Genomic DNA, 16,570 nt, shown 5'->3' on the forward strand with positions numbered 1-16,570 from the left:
CACATCACACCTGGGCTGATCAGATGATTGGATTTGAAACTGTACCCTTGTTGTCATTAATCCAGCATGCTAACCACCGAACCATTATGGCTTGTTATATCAAAAGGATCATTGTCATACATTATTTGGAATCGAGCAGGAACAACCATTTTTGGGTAATCTGGAATGTGGCCTGGATCCATTCTTGTGAGTGAATATTAGGAATGGGATCTAGAGTAATCTTTTTGGGGGCGTATTGATTAATTTGAAATCGGAGACCTGGACGCATCTGTACGGTAGGAAATCATTGGATTGGGAATTTGGCCAATGATGCATCATTTGGACGGGGGATCAGATTGGTTTGATTTGAATAAAATTTACATGTTGATTAAATTGGTGGAATTGGGTTTGCGGTCCATTGACATTGGGAGTGGGGTATCTATTGTCCTCAAAGGACTCGAATCATAGATTCTTGAGAGCGAATTCATAGGAAATCCAATAACATCAACACTTGTCCTGAGGAAAGAAAAAACAAATAAGAAAAAAAAGAAAAGAAGATGATGCCCATATTTGGTATCTTTACCTAACCTCTTGTGACCAAACACTCCTTTCGGTATGTACATGTAAGAGTTTTTATTGTCTATTTCCATTTTGATGATCAGACATTATAATGACAAGACTTCATGCTTCCATTTTTGTTCTTTATTCTTGTATGCATCCTGTATAGGAATTTGTTAATATTAGTGTTTATTATATACTTTAGAAACAATCCTATTAACGCAATGTTGTTGTTATGGGTCAATACCCAGCAGTATTGACTGCAGTTAAGCAAAAACATTCACCGCTTTCTTATATGGTAAATGTGCCTGCATTTGATGAACTACCTTTGGTTATGGCTGAGTGAAAATGGTGACTGACCAGTTAAAAGAGCTGATGGCCGTAAGAGGCTAATGATTGTAACCCTTTCTACCTGACACCAGTGCTGAAGAATCCATAGTTCTAGTTCTCACTTTTAGAAAAGTATCATGCATTCAAGTTAAATAAAGAAAATCTGAACACATACAAAGACTATTATTGAAAAGGGCACAAATATAAACATTAAAACAACTTAAACGTTTTGAAAATAGTTGGCTGATGATAGGGTGAGGATGATAATCTATACATGGCAGAAAATACAAATGGTGGAGGAGGAACCCAGAATAAGAACCACCAAACCACTTGAAGCTTCTGCAAACCTTTCTCACATGCCCATAAAGGCCAAACCAAAGACTCAATCCCGCATGGACAGTAGTGAGGTGGCAGTGATCAGTAAAGGTTAGCTCTTTAGACCACTTTACCCCTAGCGTTGGGGAAACTTATCTTTGATACAAGGTATCAGTTTAAAAGACTCAACAACTTCTCTTACACTTAAGCAGTGCACTTTTATCCACTCGGAATAGAATTTTTTTATCTTGAACTTACAATTTGATGAAACACAATCTACTCCAAAAATGAAGCCATATCCTTTTTTGAGGTATTATCCAAGACAGAGGGATCACAATACCCTAGCAGCAATCATAACCAACATTGCACGTTCAAATTTACCTGCTACCATGACAGAATTGTTGAGATAATCACAAGGATAAATGTGCACTACATTTAGGGTTCCCACGCTACCGGGAAATCGGGAAAAAGTCGGGAGAAATTATAATTCTTTCGCGACTGTGAAAAGTCCTGGAATTTTGCAAATATTGATGAAAGTCGGGAAAAACTCGTGAATTTTCCACGACCACTTGAAGCCAGAAACAATCATGTAATTTAGTCGTAACTAAACTGACCACGAGTTAAATTTAAAGTTCTAGCCAGAATATTCAGAGGGTGCACTATGTATCACATGGGTGCTTGCAATAAACATATTTGTTGAGTCAATCCAAACGCTCAGTGGATTAAATTTGTCTAGTAGACTTTTATTTTCAAAGTCGGAGTTGATGAAATTTAACCTGGTACTCGTGATTTGCATTGCTGGTCGGGTGAGTACACAAATCTAACAACCCACATTTTCAAATGTTGTAGAGAAACATAAAAATATATTAAATGATAGTTGTATAATGGTTGTAATAAAAATATGAAAACGAAAGAACACAAAGTTTTCCATATTTATATAATCTGAGAACAACTTCTGGAGTTTTGTTATATCACGGGACGAACACTTTGACATGTGCTCTCTGCTTGATACATCAGATTGGCCAGTTTGCTGGTTTGTACAAAAGGTATCTGACTTTCATTTAATATAATTGAATTTTTATGCAACGACGCTAAAATGGAGCTTGTAGTTGATATCACGTGACTAATGGACTTCCGATGTCGTCATTTGAATAGTAATGCAAATGGCAAGTACCCAGTCAGGTTTCATCAATGCCATAGTTTCGTCTAGTCTGTCAACAGAATAAAGACATAAGGATTATAATACTTGCCATTTCTGAGAAAAAAATCATTTTCCCATCGATTTCATGCAGGTATGAGTCGATATAACATCTGTTTAAATTTGCTAGGCCTGCTGGTAAGCGACTACCATTTGTCGCTACCGAACCGTGGCGGCAAATTCTAAATTTTCGATATGCAATTGCAATGACCCCAAACCCCAACCTAAATGTCCAATTATGAACAATGAGGTGGGAATATTCGAAGGAAACCCGGATCAGAAAACGGACTGCTATTTGTTTTAAACCAACTGTGTAGTCCAAATTGTTGAATTTCAGAGCTGAAATGAGAAATTGTTGTCCCTTGTTTTATATATTAAAAAAAATTTCGAGCCCCTGTATCAATAAAGGTTTGGGACTGATTTAACAAATGACAAGAAGACAAGTTGATTTTACAGAAAATTCAATCCTTGTTTATACAGCAGTATACAATTTTGAAGGTCTTTTGGCAAATTTTAAATCAACCCTTTTGAAAAACTTTTTTAATGATGGATTTTTAACCAGATCGTCTTAAGGAGATTAGGTTGTTTGGGATTTTATTGGAAAATGTAAATTCAGGGTTAAACTCTCTTCGGTACAAGACAAATAATTATTTTTGTGTATTGTTTTTTTTTTTAAATAATGTAATAGGAAATGTTTACTTTCTGTAATATGCGTTTATATATATATATATATATATATATATATATATATATATATATATATATATATATATATATATATATATATATATATATATATATATATATATATATATATATTGCTATAGAATTCTTTAGAATTAAAGGTTTGAAAGGAAACAAAACTAATTTATGTTCATTATGTTGTCTCCAATTGGCAACATAATGCTGATCAGCAAGATAAAGTTAGAATAGTTATTTTGTACATTGAAATGACTTTACATGCAAATTAATAGGAATATAATCTAACTTGTTTCATTTCATACATTTTGTGGGTTTTGTACATGATCATCTTTTCTGATTTCAATGATTTGTGGAGAGTCTTGAAAGTGAAACATCTTTAGATTTATAAAATGCATGTTTTATAATCTAAAATGTTCTTTAATTCCATTCAGTAATGATTATATGTGAACCTTGAGAAAAGTATTTTTATCCTGGAAAAACCCTGGAAATCATCTGGAAATTTATCTTTAGAAAGTGTGATAACCATGTACATTTTTCTGGCTCATCTTTTCATAATGGTATTTTTGTTTTTCTTTCACGTTTACTGGCAACCATGTATAGACTAGCATGTGCTGAAAAATGAAGTTGAACACACAATAGGCCATCCATTTAGTATGTACGCAGGAAGGGGAGGGGTGGTTAACCCAAATGCATACGCTTGCATGGGGGGGGGGTCTACTGATAATGTACGTACGCACAGGAAATGGGGGGATGAAACCTCGATAATAATTTGTTTACTATGTTTGACTGGATTAAGTCGGTGTTTGAATTTTAGCGGACACTAGACAAACTTTTTAAAGTTTCGCAGCTTATTTCTTTGATGCAGCCAGACATTTAACGTCTGTGGACTATCTGTTTTATTAAACACATTAATAATATTATTCCTTTATCGTTTCTGCATGGATTAAATATAGGCCGTTTTATAGAATTGGGGGATCAATCGTGCGTACGCAGGTGGAGGTTTAAAAAGGTATGTATGTGTACAGGGAGGGAGGAAGGGGTCTAGGGTATTTTTGCGTACATACTAATGGATGGCTCCAACAACAACAACAACAAAATGAACAACATATAAAAAAGCTCAATGAAACTATGATATAATTGGTTTTGTTTCAGTTGTTATTCCTATAACAAAACATTATGATTCATATGCTTATTTAGTTAATCAATAGCTTATTGATTGAGTATTAAAAAATATTTTACCCTTGTTCATGTGACACTGAATGCCAACAAAATCTATGGCATCCTTTTGCCACATGACCTTGGGCCAATATTTTTCAATACTTGGTTAATAACCTATAAATGTCTACTATGCATCAATTGGTTAATATTTCTTATGCATACTGTGCAGGAATTGATAAATATTCCAGTATTGTCAGAACTCTATGGCTTTAAACTAACAAAAAGAAGCAAAACCAACAAGTTTAGTAAAATTAACAAATAATTAATTTCTCTAATTTACAAAGTGAAAATTTAAGAGGAACTTGCAGTATTTTGAATTAAATCCCAAATGACTGTAAATGTTTTATTATAAGTCCAAATGTTTATAATGTTCTGAATGAATTCCAATATTGAATGCGATGATGTACCAGTAGTCTTGAATGTCCTAATTTACCACGTTTTCATGTATCAAAATGATAATCAGAATTTCTTTCAATGAATTCACAATAATGACAACATATTGTTTTACTCAAAAAGTCTATAAGCAGTTTGCAATAACGATACTTTATATAACAATTCCAATCAGTTGTATCAAAACATAACCGTAAATGATTCTACAGATTAAATTTATAAGAGGTATGAATGTTTTCCGCTGCCTTTAAATACTAATTTCACTTGATATGCAAGAGAATGCCCAGGATGTGTGTTATTTTAAATGGAAAAATTTCATTCATTCATAAACAAGGTCAGACCATGAACTTAAATTCAAGTAAACATCTTTAAATAAATGACATAAGTCAGGTATATACAACCCTCAGGCATGACAACAATCAGGTAGATCAAAAATATCCTAAATTACAGAATGTTTGTGTACTGTTTGTTAATTGGTTATGTGTACCGTGCAGGAGTTGGTTAAAATTCACATGTATAATATTTTGCATTAATTGGTTAAATTTCCTGTATGGGTTCTGTGCATTAATTGCTTAATATTCCTGTATATGTACTGTGTAGGAATTGATTATTATTTCTGTATGTGTACTGTGTAGGAATTGATTAATATTCCTCTATGTGTACTGTGTAGAAATTGGTTAATATTCCTGTATGGGTTCTGTGCATTAATCGGTTAATATTCCTGTATGTCTACTGTGCACGAATTGGTTAACATTCCTGTATGTATGCTTAGTAGCAATTGGTTAATATTCCTATATATGTACTATGTAGAAATTGGTTAATATTTCTGTGTGGGTTCTGTGCATTAATTGGTTAATATTCTTGTATGTGTACTGTGTAAGAACTGGTTAATATTCCTGTATGGGTTCTGTGCATTAATTGGTTAATATTCTTGTATGTGTACTGTGTAGGAATTGGTTAATATTCCTGTATAGGTTCTGTGCATTAATTGGTTAATATTCCTGTATGTGCACTGTGTATGAATTGGTTAATATTCCTGTATGGGTTATGTGCATTAATTGGTTGATATTCCTGTATGGGTTCTGTGTAGGAATTGGTTAATATTCCTGGATGGATTATGTGCACTAATTGGTTAACATTCCTGTATGTGTTCTGTACACTAATTGGTTAATTTTCCTGTATGTGTTCTGTGCATTAATTGGTTAATATTCCTGTATGTGTTCTGTGCATTAATTGGTTAATATTCCTGTATGTGTACTGTGTAGGAATTGGCTAATATTCCTGTATGGGTTCTGTGCATTAATTGGTTGATATTCTTGCATGTGTTCTGTGCATTAATTGGTTAATATTCCTGCATGTGTACTGTGTAGGAATTGGTTAATATTCCTGTATGTGTTCTGTTCATTAATTGATTAATATTCCTGTATGTGTACTGTGTAGGAATTGGTTAATATTCCTGTATGTGTTCTGTGCATTAATTGGTTAATATTCCTGTATGGGTTCTGTGCATTAATTGGATAATATTCCTGCATGTGTACTGTGCATTAATTGGTTAATATTCCTGTATGTGTTCTGTGCATTAAATGATTAATATTCCTGCATGTGTTCTGTGCATTAATTGGTTAATATTCCTGCATGTGTAGGAATTGGTTAATATTCCTGTATGGGTTCTGTGCATTAATTGGTTAATATTCCTGAATGTGTTCTGTGCATTGATTGGTTAATATTCCTGCATGTGTAGGAATTGGTTAATATTCCTGTATGGGTTCTGTGCATTAATTGGTTAATATTCCTGAATGTGTTCTGTGCATTAATTGGTTAATATTCCTGTATGTGTTATGTGCATTAATTGTCTAATATTCCTGTATGTGTAGGGTTTTTAAAAGATACATACCCTCGGGTTTTGATGTGTGGAATTTAAATATGCCATATTTTTGACACGCAGAAATTCCGACTTGTGCGTCTTTTCCATGCATGTAGATTTGGGCTGGATAATCAGTCTTACTTACCCTTGATTAGCCTCAGGCTATGTTTCTTACTAAAAGTGCACTGTCCATAACAACTTACTGTAGGAAGCACTAATTGAAGTATGCTCTTGCACAGTTTACACCTTGACGGCCAATAATTTCGCACCAATGGAAGATATGTTTATGAACTGGCTGGAGCTAACAGTTCGCTGATATCAAGCTTAGGTGCAGCTGAATTAAGTTGGATTGTTTTGATATTACATTTGAAGTTTATGATAGAGGAAGAGGAAATAATTATGACATGAATTGACTGCCTTGTGATCAATATTGCTCTTGGTATGTATGGGCATCAGATTATAATGAACTAGTCAGAATTGGAGCATATAGTTGCTCACGAGGCAGGTTGTCAGGATAAGTGGACCAATGTGAATTGTTTTATTGGCAATTAATTTGCTTCATTTGGCAGAATATTTAAAAAATAAGAATGATATATGACTTCACTGGGTTCATTTCTGATAAAATATCGGCGTTTATTAGATTGCTCTTTAGATTATAATCTGTTAGACAAAACGGGAATATATGGCCTCTCGTGAAGCCAGTTTTCAGCATGGGATTGTGCTTTATTGGTGATGAATTTGCTGCAATCAGCAAAACGTTTAAAACCTTGGGCATTTTAACTAATGGATCATTCAGAAAAATTGAATAGACCTAACACAGTGCATGTATCTGAACTTTAAAATCACAATGACACAAAGACGTATAGTTTCTTTCATGTCTCAGTCTCAGAAACGTCATGCTGGTGATGAATTTTCTGACCCTCAGACTCCAAAAAAAAAAAAAAAAGACAGTGTCAGCTCTGAGGAGAAGGAGAAGGAGAGTCAATCTCTGAAATTAGAAAATTTAAGGACGAGTGGAAAAGTGAACTTCCAATGCTGTGATGTATATCCTTAATATTTGAACAATATATAACATTCATAGTTGTATGGGTATATATTTGAGCAGTTAATGTTAGGATATGTTGACATGGTGAAACTAAAGTATAAAACAATCCTCTGTCTGTTTCATATACAGAATATACACACAATATCACATATTTGGAAAGAGAAACAGTTTCACAAAAATCAGATTGTATATTTCTTACAAAATACTGTACAAGTATTTCTCATTATTCATCTCAAGACAAGAAATGTTAAACATTGTATGTTTCCACCAATAATGAGGAATCACAGCTATTGGTTCTTGTCTGTCCAAATGAATTGACTCTCAAGATTTCATTTCAACTCTTATTATTTGTGGTCAAGGGTCAACTGGCTCTTCAGTTTTGAAATCTGTTGAGGAACTTGATGTGTACTATGCATGAATTGGTTAATATTCCTGCATGTGCACAGTGCTTAATATCCCTATATGTGTACTGTGCAGGAATTGGTTAATATTCCTGTATGTGTACTGTGTGGAAACTATACATCATTTGACTGTAAAGACTCATAAAACCATATAGTTAACCATGTCTGTTTCTTGTTTGGTCAAGTCAGATTTCAACAAATCTTCATAAATAAATATATTTACTGGTTTTATTGTTAAATTTGATACATTTCATAGAAATACTAGCTATCTGGAGAGCAAATCACCACACTGCTTCTTTTTGCAACCCCTCAGCAATGATGAAAGGGTCATAACCCCAAATATACAAAAATGCATTTGTGTGAGAACAGTTTGGTCAAGCAATAATAAATAAAGTCCATCGTTGCAACTTTTAACACCTTCCTGGCCTGCAAGAAAGGAAACCCAAAATTATTTTCCTTTTCCCATGTTCCAAGATGGGTGAATTTCCAGTTGGTAGTTTAAGACAAAATATTGACTGCATGGAGAAAATCTCTTGTGTGAATTGCCGAGGGACCACTGATTAGAGACTGATCTAAGTGGATCTGAGAGAAGAATGTTCAATATCTAAAGCATGAGAGAAAGCCGAAATTCCAAGATATGAGAACCAATTTGTGGAAACCACAGCCCCACAAAACACTTCAGGCAGATCCGATGCTAGTGTGTCTAAGGTGGTGAAGAAACCTTCCATAAATTCGCTCTGTACTAGCAGAGATAACCTGGCTATGGGAAACCCCAAGGGTACAGTCTTGACAAATCACTCTTGGTTTGGATGATTGGTTGAAATTATTTTGGAAGTGTCAATGCTGTACCCTTGGGGTTTCCCATAGCCAGGTTATCTCTGTCTAGTACAGAGCGAATTTATGGAAGGTTTCTTCACCACCTTAGACCAAAACATGACCAATAAGAAACCCATTGCTACTAGTGGAAAACAAATAAAATTCAGCCCCCCCCCAAACAAAAATGAACAAGAAACCACTGACTCTATTTAGACATAATTTTTAGACATTTGTACCAATAAAATTTGCATCTGCGGTGGAAAATATTGATCTGTATTCATTTACTGACAATTTGTAAACATGTTTTAGGTTATGAAACTGTCTCAGCATAAAATCTGTCTAAAGCTGACTTCTTTTGGCTCACTTCTACAATGTAATCCCATATACTTGTCAACTTATATCTATGGTGGGTGGGAGCTAAAGTGTTTGATTGCGGTTTCATCTTTATCTGCATCACTTCTACTGGGAATAGGCATAGATTCATTATTAATATTTTTCGCGTAAAGTCAATTCAGTTGCTGTTCTTTGAGTACAGATTTGTGCCTGAAGCCATCAAATAGAAAAGCCATCTCTCCACTGCAGTGTTGCTGTCTGTGACTACCTGACTACATGACTAATTGCAGATACATGAAACAGCTACAATTAAAATATCCATATTTTTGCTTCTTTCAATTTCTGTGGAATGGTCTGTAATCATCTCACACTGATCAATAAATTCGTGTATTTTTTAAAATATGAAAACAATGAATTGAAGCTGAGTACCGCCATTTGAGATGAACATAATGTCTCAGTTTTGAGGGATGGCTCATGAAAGACTTTTTCTCCTACAATGGCAATGGCTTCAAATTCAAGCATGAAACAATCATGAACTACTTCAAAGAAATCCAGATCAAAGGAGTACAGTGAAGCCATGGCACAAAAAAGAAGAGTCTAAAGGAAAAACTAAAAGTCAAACAAAGTAAATGTATTCACAATAAGGTTTGAAAACACAAAGATCAGCACTGGTTGACTAACACACAGTTCTAACCATGTTAAGGTGACGTTATCATCATTAAACAGCGGAAGAGAATAATGTCTTTTGTGGAAAACATGTAAACCAAGACATCAGCTACTTTAAAAACATAAAGGAACGTTTTACTTTGGCTAACTTAGTAAGATGTTGCAATTACTAAGTATCCAAGTCTTGTGAAGTTATTAAAAGATTGTAGATGCGCTTCGTTTTAAAAAGTAAAGACCTGTTCTCATCAAGACACACTAGAAGATATGAAAGTCACCATTGTGAAGATACGGGAAACTTCATTTCCATGTTTAATCACTGATGAAATATTTAATGTGACAGCAGAAATGTTGATTGTCTATATATGTTTGACAAAAAATGGAAAACCTAAAACTGTGTTAAACTGGAAACTTTACAGTCTTTGAAGAAAAATGTGAAACAATTAAAGAAGAAGACAGAAAGACCCATTCTGCTGGGAACATATATCAGCCTCTCATCCGATAGAACAAATGAAGAGAGGCAATACCTCTTTTTTGAGGATCTGAGAAGAAAAAGCAAGCATTAGATAAAATAAGACTGATGAATATTGATGATCAGGTGGGATTCTGGAATACTATGACAGGCGAACTAGGGCTAAAGATGAAACCAGCAGTTGTGGGTTTCCATATTGATTTGTAAGCATATGACATGGACGTGTAAAAAACGTAAAGAAATGTATGTTATTTAAGCCTTTAAAGAACAAATACTTGTTCTGAGTACTGCATCGTATCAAACAAAACGTTTGAATAGCGTATCACATAAGGATCACCTGTTGTGTCCGATATATCGTGGTGTTGGTTTCCTATGTTTACAACAGTGACGTCATAAAATCTTGTGTTCCAGCTTTCATCTGATATTGTTGACCCACAGATGTCACCGAGTTGGATTAATTTATACATGTGAAAAATGGCCAGGTTTCTCACTTTCAGGGAGAACTTATATAGCTTATAATATGATGAAATGGTGTTTTTATTTGGTTGTTGTTGTTGTTGTTGTTATAGGGTTTAACGCCATTTTTCAGCAGAAGATAGGCTATACATGGCGGCCAGTGTAAATTGTGAAGGAAGAACCCGGAAAAAACCACCGACCCACGAGAAGCTACCGGCAAGCTTTCTCATATACCCACATTGGCCGAGCCCGAGACTGAACCCATGCAGACAGAAGTGAGATGGCAGGATCTGTATCAGTGAGCTCTTTAGACCACTTGGCCACTCGGGGCCCCTGTTTTTTTATCAGGATTTAAGAGAAACCCAACAATGTTTAGGACCAGTATCTTTCAAGTTTCAGTATTATTCATTGATTTGGCATGTGTGACTTTTTGCACTTAACAGTGGCATTTGGGCTTTTAAGTCATCCAATATGTAAGTCATGCTGAAGTTGAAGATTTTCACTTGTGCCACAACACTAAAACTAAATTTGTATGTGGTGCATGTAAACACTTTTTCGTTATAAATTAACAGTGTGCAAATTACGGTGATAATTGACACTGAAAGAGATTACATTACTGTCATGGCAGTACAAAATTATGGAAATTGCACAAAGCTAGGATCTTTAGCATTTTTTGAAGTTGACATTCACCTTATACCATTAACCATCTGCAATCTATCTCTTACATGGCTTCTATTTGGAAGTTACTAAAGACCTTTAATATTGCCACTGTCAGGAGGTGGTGAGATGTATGAGATCTCCCACTTCCGACGGATTTTAGTTTACATTATCTGGGGAGAAGATCAACCAATATAATATTGCCTGGATCAAGTAAACAGTAAAGTAAAATATGAAATTAATGGATGGAATAACAGAGATCTGAGCAGAAAAAAGAATAGAACATTAGCCCCATATGTAAAATATAACAATTTAATCAATTGCATAAACAAAATGAAATTGCAAATGACATTTGAATGACTCGCTTTCTTAGACTTATGAATAGTTACAAAATTTATGTGAAATTCAATTAGCCATTATGTTATATTGATAGAACAAATTTCATCAAGTGACTGATCAAACTCAAATTGTTGGCTTGTGAGCATCACCTACTCTTCTGGTCTTTTCCAAATTACTGTTGGTGATTGTTCGGTGTATCTGTATTTCGTTTCCTTCGTTCGCACTCTCTCTGTCCTCTAGCCTCTTTGGATCATCAAGCTCTTGGCTGCAGACTGCTCTTTTTCACAGTTTGGTACAGTAAGGAGCTATTTTTCGCTTCAAATAAACATAGTAAATACTCAACCTAAATGCATGTCGATTTTTTCTTTGCTCCTTGGATCAGCCAATATTCACACTCTTTTTTGTGTCAGATATCATCTATCGAAAGTCAGCAGAACTATATTATGGTCATTTAGCAACCTAACACACATACAACCTATTAACATGAATATATGTCTTTTCTAGCTACTACTCACTTCTTACTGGAACTATATCATAATTAGACCTCTTAGATAAACCATCACATCATGCTGTGAGCGTTAAATAACTAGCTGACTATGTCATTTGTCACACGTTCTTAATGCTAATGCCTTCAATTCTTGGATGAAGAGAATTCACAACTTAATTACACATGAATTAATGGACTTAACTCCTTGTCCAAACTACGTTTCTTTGCTAATTAGAAATTCATTGACATAGATTTCCAGATAGAGAAAAATCAATTTTTAGCATACATAATACAAGTCATTTAAGATAAATAAATTAACTTTTCATAATTCATCTTTATGATAAATGATTACTTTAACATGTAAAACAACTCAATCCAAACTCATTCATTCGTAATGAACAGAATGAACAAGGAAGAAATTCTATTCATGACTTGACTCGCATATCATTTACAGTCAAACTGCCTGCCATAAGCACATGAAAACTCAGATCTGAACGATGAACACTGCAGTAACGTTTCTCTTTTCTTGATGGTCCTAGACATTTCTTTTGGTCTTGATACGATGATTTAGTCTTTGCTTTGAAACCAATTTTAATTCTGCAGGTTCATGGTCACCAGGCAGGAAAACTACATTATTGGTACCAGAATATGTTTTCAGGAATGGGTAATCATAATTTTAGAATTTTGTACTGGAATTTGTAAAATTGCACGTCCATGTCTAGTGCTTATTTTGAGGCTGAAATGCTCATAAATTATGTCAAAAACTGGGGGTGTTAAACAGGTGTGATGTCTGTACCAGTCAATTTTTTATTCTCTTCATATAGATATACCATGTAAAGAAATTTGATCTAGTCTTGTATCGCACAGCAGCAAAGTTAGGCTATTCATTGCCAAGGCCACTGGAGTGCCTTGCCAAATTAAACATCATGCGGGCTGACCTGGGCTGATCTGATCTGATGGTACAAATTAAACCTGCATCCGTTTGATTGCAAGTCCAGCATGCTAGCCACTGAGCCACTATGTCAAATGCTTTAATCCAGAACTTAATTGCTCATTAGACATTGAAGAAATATTGATCGGCTATAGATGAAAGAGTAACCATACTATTGAATGTCAGTGACTGATACAATGTCAGATAACAGACCTCAGAAATGGGCAAAAGAAAATGTGTTTAAATTTTCAAAATACTAAACTGTTTGTATGCACTTACGTTGATTACATCAACTTCATAAAACCTAAAGTTCGGTCATTATGATGTCATATTCCTGTTGTGAAGGACACTAAATTTTTTAGGGCTTACTTTCAACCATAAGCTAACTTTTCTTCCAAATATGAGGCACTGCAGGAAAAAATGCTACAAAGCTGCAGACATAGAAAAGAGGTGTTGTAACTACAGACTGGGGAGAGGATTGGAAGATCTTGACCTGGTTATGTATGTCATTAGTAAGATATACACTTGACTGTGGCTCAGTTTTAATCGTATATGGAAATGGGGCTTCTGGACCACATTATCACTATGTGATATAAAGTGGTAGAGAGAGAGAGAGAGAGAGAGCCCCCACAGATCTATATTAGTGTGTTGTGGGGGTTCTAGGTCACTTTTTTCTGCATGTGGAAGTGGAGGTTTTGGACCACTGGGGTTGCCTCGTGATGCAATGTATTAGCGGTGTGCATGTACTATAATGAAGCAGTATCTCCTGTGTTATCCCTGGAGTGTCAATCGATTTGGTTCGAGTGAGGAGGCTCGTAGTAGTATTTCTATACTGGAATTAAGTAAGGAGGGGACCAAGGAGTGGTTGAAGCGTGCGGATGAGGCTATAGTGTATGTGAATAAGGATTTGATTCAAGTGTCTGACATATATTGTGAGGAGAGCAAAGATGAGTACGAGAACGAGGATCGGGTGAGACATAGCTTTAGTTATCAGCGTCCGGGGCGACAGTACAAGCAGCAGTATTACATACAAAATAAGCTGAAGCGTTTTCTTCTGTCAGCGTCACAGTGAGATCAGTTTTATTATTGGCTGAATAGGGTGACCCAAGTTCACTTGCTCGGTCATGTGAAATTTATGAAATTGGAGTGTGATCAAGCGCATATTTGAGAGGATGGGTCTTCACGAGTATGTGGCAAACATTAAGAATGTATATGGAAAGAGCATAGGCAAGGAGTATGATAAACTTATTTCGGAGGCACTGTCTTCTCAAGAGCAGTGGACACATGAGACAACGACGTTAAAGATGCTGTGGAAATCCACGAGTTGAATTGTTCAGGATAACCAAACCATTTGACGTGAGATTTTTCCTTTGGGGGAGATGACTTTTTCGAATCTGAACAGGTCTTGTTTCTTTGTTGTTCTAATTCCTGCTCATAAAAGGATCCTTAGATGGGCTCTCTTGAGGAATCTTTGAGTGTGTACGTGACTTGGATGGTTTTTCAATGGTAACGATGACGAAGACTTCTACGGACCAGTTAGGGGTGTATCCCTTTTTAAATGTAGTTTTTGATTGGCTGATTCTGACTTAGTCACCTACTTTGAACTTGGTTCTAAAAAATGAGGCATCTGTGCTGTTTTTTATCCATCGAGGATACTTCAAAGGGAGTCATTTTTGTGATTGTTTTGTTCAGCGATTTCCAGCAGTGCATCCAGGTATCAATTAGTGTTATCACTGGTTAATCTCTTCCACATGTTATTGAGAGTTCTGTAAAACGGTTGATTTTATTGTGTGTGCTGTACTAGATAATATTTTTGTTAAGCCATTCTGAGATGGTTTTCTTATAAAATTCAATACCATGTCCTGTCCATATTTTATTGGGCTATCGTGCACCTACATGCTATCTAATGCTTCATTGATAGAATTTCCTTTTTTGTTTTTCAGAGGAACTACCCGTGCACATTTTCTGAACACATCGATGACGGTCATGATATTTGAAAGGATCGTTGTATGTGCTGTAATCTCTCATGTCAATGAGATCTGCCAACCATATATCATCTGCTGTGTCCTCGTTAACTCTGCGTCATGGAAAATGTTTGTGCGCTAGTTTATGCAGTTCTTCTGCGAGAACTTTCTGTTCCAAAAGATCTTCTGTTTATTTTTTCACTTTACCTGACACGCTTATGCATAATTATGCTTGGCTCCTATGATGCCACGTACATGCTGGGTTCCAATTCTTTTTGGATGTTGATGTTGGATAGCGGAGGAAACTTTCTTTTCCGCCTTAAAACCTTTTTTTCTCATGCCCTTGCTGGAAAGTCGTTTTATCCGAATGGTTCCAGGAAGTTGGTGCCCTTTTCCAATGCCAAGCAATCCTTGCAGTAATGTTCCAGCGATGCCTGCTAACAGGGGCCAATGCTGAGCAATCCTGGCAGTAATGTTTCAGCTATGCCTGCTAACAGGGGTCCGATGAATCCTTCTTGTTTGGACAGATGCGATGCTGACAAGTTAAGAACAATTCCTTTTCGTACTGCGACATGTTTAACTACTGATGTGGCTTGACAATGAGCCAGCATGAGCCTGTCAGGTCCTGTGAGCGCCGATGCTTTAGGCCTGATCGATATCGGTCTTTTGTGCGTGGCCGCCACAGCAATATTTTTCTTGTTCTGCTGTATTAGCGTTAAATCTACTGGCATGTACGACATTGTGTTATATTAAATGCTTTTATTTGTTGGGGTTTCTTTTGAAGGTTTATTTCAATAATGAATGGACAATGGCACGTTTCTTGCACAAGTTTCTGCTATGAGCAACAACATTTCCCATCACCGCCTTATGTGTGTCTCCAGTGATGGCTTCTGTCGTTGCATCAAGTCCCAATGGAGCAAGAACCTATGCAAATATTTTGGTGCCATCATCTTCACAAATGGAATGAATTCCAGAACCACTTTGTCTCTTTGTGGTATGATGATTTTTTGACTTTTGCTTTTGAGGCATTGTCTGTACAGTGATGTTCATTTTTCCATTGAGCATGTCCAGCGTTGTGAATCGGTCTGACGTCACCAGTGCATAACAGACGTAATTACCGCCTGGATTGGCAATGGTCCATCAGATTTCGATGTCAGTGGGGGAATCGTTGAGACGCTCAGAATGTTTGGAGACATTGAAATGGAAGATGGGATACAAGTTAGCGGAATCTTCCAGTGAAACCTGCATGCCCGTGTCCACAGCTTGGTACTTCTGCATGGCTTCCATCAGCATCATGTACACATGACAATAATATCGGGTGCCTACAGCAAAATTGCACTAGAGTTCTTGCTCTGGATATTGCATTTAGTTAATGCGGACGTGAATGCGAGAAGACTAAAATGGTCAAACGTGTGTTTGTTTCTTTCCTGGTGTTTTCATCCTGCTGAAAGC

Source organism: Sinohyriopsis cumingii, chromosome 12, assembly GCF_028554795.1.
Source record: "Sinohyriopsis cumingii isolate HCF-2022 chromosome 12, ASM2855479v2, whole genome shotgun sequence".
NCBI lineage: Eukaryota > Metazoa > Mollusca > Bivalvia > Unionida > Unionidae > Sinohyriopsis > Sinohyriopsis cumingii.